Source organism: Podarcis erhardii (assembly GCF_964252035.2).
Source record: "Podarcis erhardii genome assembly, chromosome: 2".
NCBI classification, from domain to species: domain Eukaryota; kingdom Metazoa; phylum Chordata; class Lepidosauria; order Squamata; family Lacertidae; genus Podarcis; species Podarcis erhardii.
The window spans coordinates 122,400,039-122,406,806 of record NC_138498.1 but is presented as its reverse complement, the minus strand read 5'-3'; positions in this window follow the sequence as shown (position 1 = coordinate 122,406,806).

Sequence of the window (6,768 nt, the reverse complement as noted above, 5' to 3'; positions counted from 1 at the left end):
AGAGCAACGAAATGCCTCTGCCAAAAAGTGATCAAGAAGCGGGGAGTCTGTTTCATAGTAATCATGTTTGTTGCTCCTTATTTTGGTCTTCATCACAAAGGAGAGAGAACCATGGATGTACCGGAAGTAAGCAGGAGAAAATGACAAGCCAGAATTGATTTCCTGAAACGTTGTTGTGATCCAGACTTTTGCCTGCGTTTGCTTCTCAAAGAATTGGTTGACTGCCATGATGAGTGCCAATCCCTTGAGACTGGTGACATAGCAAACAATTACACTGACTTGTCTCCGCATGAAAAATAGCTCACTCAGGCTCATGAATAGATATAGATTGTTTTCTGGTATTCTTTTCGAGAAGGCGATGCAAACCCCACTGCTGATCATCTGAGGTGTCAAAGCACCCACAAACCTTTCTCCACTGTCATCCTCTGGAGCAAGGAGGCCGATCCACGTCCATCCAAAGTACAGGAGCAACTGAACAATCCCCGTGTACTGAGCTTCTTCTCTGGGGAACATCTGGTATACAGAAGGAAACTCAGTTTTACCTTCAAGAAGCCGGGCGGTGAAGCCATAACTGAGCTAGTGAGGAAAGGAAAATATTAGTGCTTTGTTTTGCTTTCTTTTTTTTTAAAAAATTTTTTTTATTAAAGTTTCAAATTAATACAAAAACAAAAATACACAAAAAAATAAAGATACACAAAATTTAAAAAACCCAGTTAAAACAAATATAATTTCCATTACTTATTTCCATTCACTTGTTTCCCAGACCTCCTCTCACCTCCCCCTTTTGTATTCCAGTTCAAATTCTTAACTCAGCAAATCCTTATTGTAACTTATTGTAACTTATTACTCAACCTTTACATTACAGCTGGTAACCACTTAATTTTTATCCAACATCAGACTAATGTCCATTAATTTTACAATGCCTCTGCAGATAGTCTTTAAATTTGTTCCAGTCTTCCTCCACCGACTCTTTTCCCTGGTCTCGGATTCTGCCGGTCATTTCTGCTAGTCCCATATAGTCTATCACCTTCATCTGCCATTCTTCCAGAGTGGGTAGATCTTGCGTCTTCCAGTACTTCGCAATGAGTATTCTTGCTGCTGTTGTTGCATACATAAAAAATGTTCTGTCTTTCTTTGGCACCAATTGGCCGACCATGCCCAGAAGAAAGGCCTCTGGTTTCTTAAGAAGGTATATTTAAATACCTTTTTCAGTTCATTGTAGATCATTTCCCAGAAAGCCTTAATCTTTGGGCACGTCCACCAAAGGTGAAAGAATGTACCTTCAGTTTCTTTACATTTCCAACATTTATTATCGGGCAAGTGATAGATTTTTGCAAGCTTGATTTTTTTTTGTTTTGCTTTCAGGATAAGCACAATATATTTAATGGTTGCATAGGTGCCAGCTTGCTCCCTCCTTAAGAACCTAGCTGGTGCATCTGATTGGTTGGCGTCTATCTGTCTCAGGAGACAATGGAGAAATGCGCCTTTGAATGTGAAGTCAAAGAAGTTGGAAGGGTACAGTGCTTGCTGTGGCTGTGAAAACCAATACAGGAGAGACATGTTTTGTTGCAGCTGGGGCAGATGCACCATTGTTGCAAGTAAAAGCTTGCTCCATCTCCTGGATATGCCAATAAACCACATGAGACTATGAGTGAAAAAGTAGTCCAAAGTATTTATTTCTTTTCTGTGCGGAAAGGACCAGCAGGGATATTTGCCCAAATTACGTGGCCACGCGCCAACGGATTCCATGCCATTTTATACATTGACAATGCACATTCCATACATTTCACTAAGTTTAAATTTCCTATCCAGTCAAAATACTGAGTTTCCCTCACCCTATTTCCTTTCAAGGCACTTCAAGCATATACCGTGCTGTCTTTCTATGGCTGGTTCAAATGACAAACAGTGTGAGCATGCATACTAACTATCCTCTTAAACAAAGAGAGCATCGTATGATTGGTCACCCTTACCAAATTCTTTGGGCATGCTCAGTATGCCAGGACCTTATTTCGTAAGTGCCCCACCCCTGTCGTGCTGCCGCATTTATAGGTCCCCAGGATCACGCCACTCGCCCCAATTGACCCAAACAGCCAAGTGCGATCCTGGGGTCCAACAGACAAGGCTTGGGCCACGCCTAGCAACAGCACACCCCATGGGGCTGGCTTAAGGGTCCCGAGCGCAACCAGGACTCTTGATTTAGGAGGATCCCATTTCTACTCCCCTCACACTGTCCTCCTTCCTCTTTGGATTCTTCGCTGTCTGTCTGAGTGGGAACGCCCCTGACAGGAGGCTTTGAAAGTCTCCTAAATTAAAATGCAAAAGCCCACAGAATGGGGCACCAAGTCTCTGGTCTTCAACCACACACACACGGAGCGTCTCATTCCGCCGAGACCACATAACACCGGTCTTGAAAGACCTACATTGGCTCCCAGTATGTTTCCGAGCACAATTCAAAGTGTTGGTGATGACCTTTAAAGCCCTAAATGGCCTCGGTCCAGTATACCTGAAGGAGCGTCTCCACCCCCATCATTCTGCCCGGACGCTGAGGTCCAGCGCCGAGGGCCTTCTGGCGGTTCCCTCATTGCGAGAAGCAAAGCTACAGGGAACCAGGCAGAGGGCCTTCTCGGTAGTGGCACCCGCCCTGTGGAACGCCCTCCCATCAGATGTCAAAGCGATAAACAACTACCTGACATTCAGAAGACATCTTAAGGCAGCCCTGTTCAGGGAAGTTTTTAACGTGTGATATTTTACTGTATTTTTGGTTTCTATGGAAGCTGCCCAGAGTGGCTGGGGAGGCCCAGCCAGATGGGCGGGGTATAAATAATAAATTATTATTATTATTATTATTATTATTATTAACACTGATTCAGGGGTTTGCGTTTGAGGGAGGCGCAGATCCGACAGGGGGATGAGGGTGGGGAAATCACAGTGGGAAGACTTGCCCACCCAAGCGCTAGAGATGGATGGGGAGATCAGCCACATCTCCCAGCTGGCCACCTTCACGGGAACAATCCAATTGGCTTTCAAAGAGACTGGCGCTGGTGTTCTTCCTGGTGAAAGCAGCTTGGTCACGCCCCATCAGGGATGCTGACATTTCAGCACCCATCACTGGAGTGGCACGACAAAAATGGGAGGAAGAGCTAATTTGGCTAGGGGGTGCAATCTGGACGGTTCCGCCAGAGACGCAACATTGCCTAGCTGTGGCTCTGGCTGGGTGGCATCTTCTGGCAACTCCTAGTGCCAAGCTAGTGCCAAGCTAGTGCTCTGGTCAGACCTCACCTGGAGTACTGTGTCCAGTTCTGGGCACCACAGTTCAAGAAGGACACTGACAAACTGGAACGTGTCCAGAGGGCGGCAACCAAAATGGTCAAAGGCCTGGAAACGATGCCTTATGAGGAACGGCTAAGGGAGCTGGGCATGTTTAGCCTGGAGAAGAGGAGGTTAAGGGGTGATATGATAGCCATGTTCAAATATATAAAAAGATGTCACATAGAGGGGGGAGAAAGGTTGTTTTCTGCTGCTCCAGAGAAGCGGACACGGAGCAATGGATCCAAACTACAAGAAAGAAGATTCCACCTAAACATTAGGAAGAACTTCCTGACAGTAAGAGCTGTTCGACAGTGGAATTTGCTGCCCAGGAGTGTGGTGGAGTCTCCTTCTTTGGAGGTCTTTAAGCAGAGGCTTGACAACCATATGTCAGGAGTGCTCTGATGGTGTTTCCTGCTTGGCAGGGGGTTGGACTCGATGGCCCTTGTGGTCTCTTCCAACTCTATGATTCTATGATTCTATGAAATGTATTGCTTTCCTTTCCTTTCCTTTGGACACACCAGCGAGGCCATGGGGTGTGCGTGTGTCTTGTTTTCTGGGCAGCCCAGATATTCATTAATCTGAAATAATTACTATCTAACAGTCAGAGACACTGGAGGGTTCAAGTTGGTCAAGGGTCTCAGAAAAAAGACCCTTTGACTGGCCTGAAGAGAAAGTGGAATTTTATGCAGTTGACATTTTACTCTGCCCTTGCATGCCACACCTTCATACCTGTGGGGTTTTGTAGATGCCTGACATGGCTTGAATCTGTTTTGCAATTGCAGATTTCCCCCTTTCAAGGACAGCCAGGAGGTGATTTTTCCTCCCACAGTTATAATTCGGAATATTGCTATCCCAGCCTCCAAGCAAGTCTATCATGGCATCGGAAGTCATCCTTGCATCTAAATAGTTCTCATAGAGGTTGTAGCCCAGGGTGATATTGGGTAAGAGTCGGGGGTTCTGGTTGATCTCCTGGACGGTGAACAAGAAGGACAAGATGTGCCAGTAGTACCTAACTGTCCCACTGCAATAAATAAATCAACAAAAAGTGTCAAACTTCTATTCATCATCATCATCATCATCATCAAATGACAGAAAAAAAGAAAGGACTTGGATTTGAGGAGGAAACCTTTCTTTTCACTGAGGAGTTGCCCCATGATCTTCTGTATGTTTACTGTTGCAACCACAACTGTGGTTAGGCAGTTTATATATTGCTCAAATAGAATAATAATAATAATAATAATAAATAATATTAATAATAATAATAATATAAATACATACATACATACATACTTTTATTTATACCCCGCCCTCCCCAGCCAAGACTGGGCTCAGGGCAGCTGACACCAGGTATAAAAACAATTGATTGAAATACAACTTAAAAGCAAGATTAAAATACGACATTAAAACATTAAACTGCAGCCTCATTTCAGTAGGAACTCAAATCAAAAACTTTTTTGAGGATGAAAACGTCAAGTCTTCACCAAGGCCAACTATCCAGACTGGTCCTACGTGGGCCAGAAAAAAGCCAGGGAAGTCCCCAAATAGGAGTTCCATCACAGAAAGAGAAAGGAAAGAGGGGGAGGTGATCAAGTTGATTCCAAATAAAACCTTGTCACCTTGGAAAGTGCATGAGTTCCATGCCACCCTCATCTCCCTCCTGCAGGTGAGATCATTTAATGTTTCCTTTTCATTCCTGACCAGATTCATTTGTATTTTTGTGTCACCAATCTCTAAGGGGCAACACAGCAACATTGATAGAGTTATTTTACTAGGGAAGACCCAGGGGTGAGGAAATACCCTATCTGCCTGCGGTCTGTCTCGCCAGAGTGGTACATGCTCTTGTTATCTCCCGCTTGGACTACTGCAATGCGCTCTACGTGGGGCTACCTTTGAAGGTGACCCGGAAACTACAACTAATCCAGAATGCGGCAGCTAGATTGGTGACTGGGAGCAGCCGCCGAGACCATATAACACCGGTCTTGAAAGACCTACATTGGCTCCCAGTACGTTTTCGAGCACAATTCAAAGTGTTGGTGCTGACCTTTAAAGCCCTAAATGGCCTCGGTCCAGTATATCTGAAGGAGCGTCTCCTCCCCCATCGTTCTGCCTGGACACTGAGGTCCAGCTCCGAGGGCCTTCTGGCGGTTCCCTCACTGCGAGAGGCCAAGTTGCAGGGAACCAGGCAGAGGGCCTTCTCGGTGGTGGCGCCCGCCCTGTGGAATGCCCTCCCATCGGATGTCAAGGCGATGGACAACTACCTGACATTCAGAAGACATCTGAAGGCAGCCCTGTTCAGGGAAGTTTTTAATATGTGACATTTTAGTGTATTTTTTATCTCTGTTGGAAGCCGCCCAGAGTGGCTGGGGAAACCCAGCCAGATAGGCGGGGTACAAATAATAAATTATTATTATTATTATAAATAGGGGAACCTGTTGCTGGACTCCCAACTCCCATCATCCAGAGCCAGCAAGACCAGTGGTTAGAGAAGATGGGAACTGTGGTCCATTGACGTCTGTAGGGCCACAGGCTTCACAGCCCTGAAATAGCGGCAATTTCATCGAAAAATAGAAACCATTGAAATGATACATATAATTACTCACCCCCCAAACTTGACTACCGGGGTCTTGGAAAAGTTGTATGGAAGTTGATCCATAATAATATTTGGAGATATGATCCCACTAATGATGAAATCACCAGGCCGGTAGTAATTGCGTGCATCAGTTGGTTCCCTGATCAGATTCAAGGGACATATTGCCTTCAGGTTCCCAAAGACTGAATGGGGCATCATTAGCAGTTGGAATAGCAATGGAACTAGGAGGGATCTCATTCTGGCTCTGCCCTCTACACTTCTCTTGTCACCTCCAGAGCCAGCTAATCCAAAGAAGCCAAAAATTATTGCAAGACCAAAGCTGCAATGGCTTTCCTAATCGAGGTGTTCAGCTGTGACTTCAGAGCTATTAAACACTATGCAGGCGTATCCACTCCCCACCCAGCATTTCATCTGTTATAAATCTTGATAGTCTGTCTCTGACACAGGAGATATTCTCTGCAAAGACTACCCCACCTGGCACTGTGCAATTAATAACGGCATCCTGTTGTTGATTCTGATGTTTTGGCAATCTCCAGAAATATCTCTTGATCTTTCAGAAGGCTAAATCACTATGATTTTGATAATTAATAGCAAAAGAAGTTTTGCGTTTGCAACTTCCTAGGGTGTTTGCATGACTTAATGGAATAGAGCAGAGCTGGGGAAAAACATGTTTGTGATCTGCATCTCGAAAGTTTGACATGAGTCCAAGTGAGGGGAAGGGGGAGTTTGGCCTGAACTTTGTTCGCAAGAACCTTTGAAGAGCCCTGCAGCTGGATTAGAACAAAGGCCAGTCTTGTCTTGCAGCCTGTATCTCCCATTGGTGCTCTGGGAAGCTCACAAGCAGGGCAGAGGGTTCAAAAGGGGCTGGT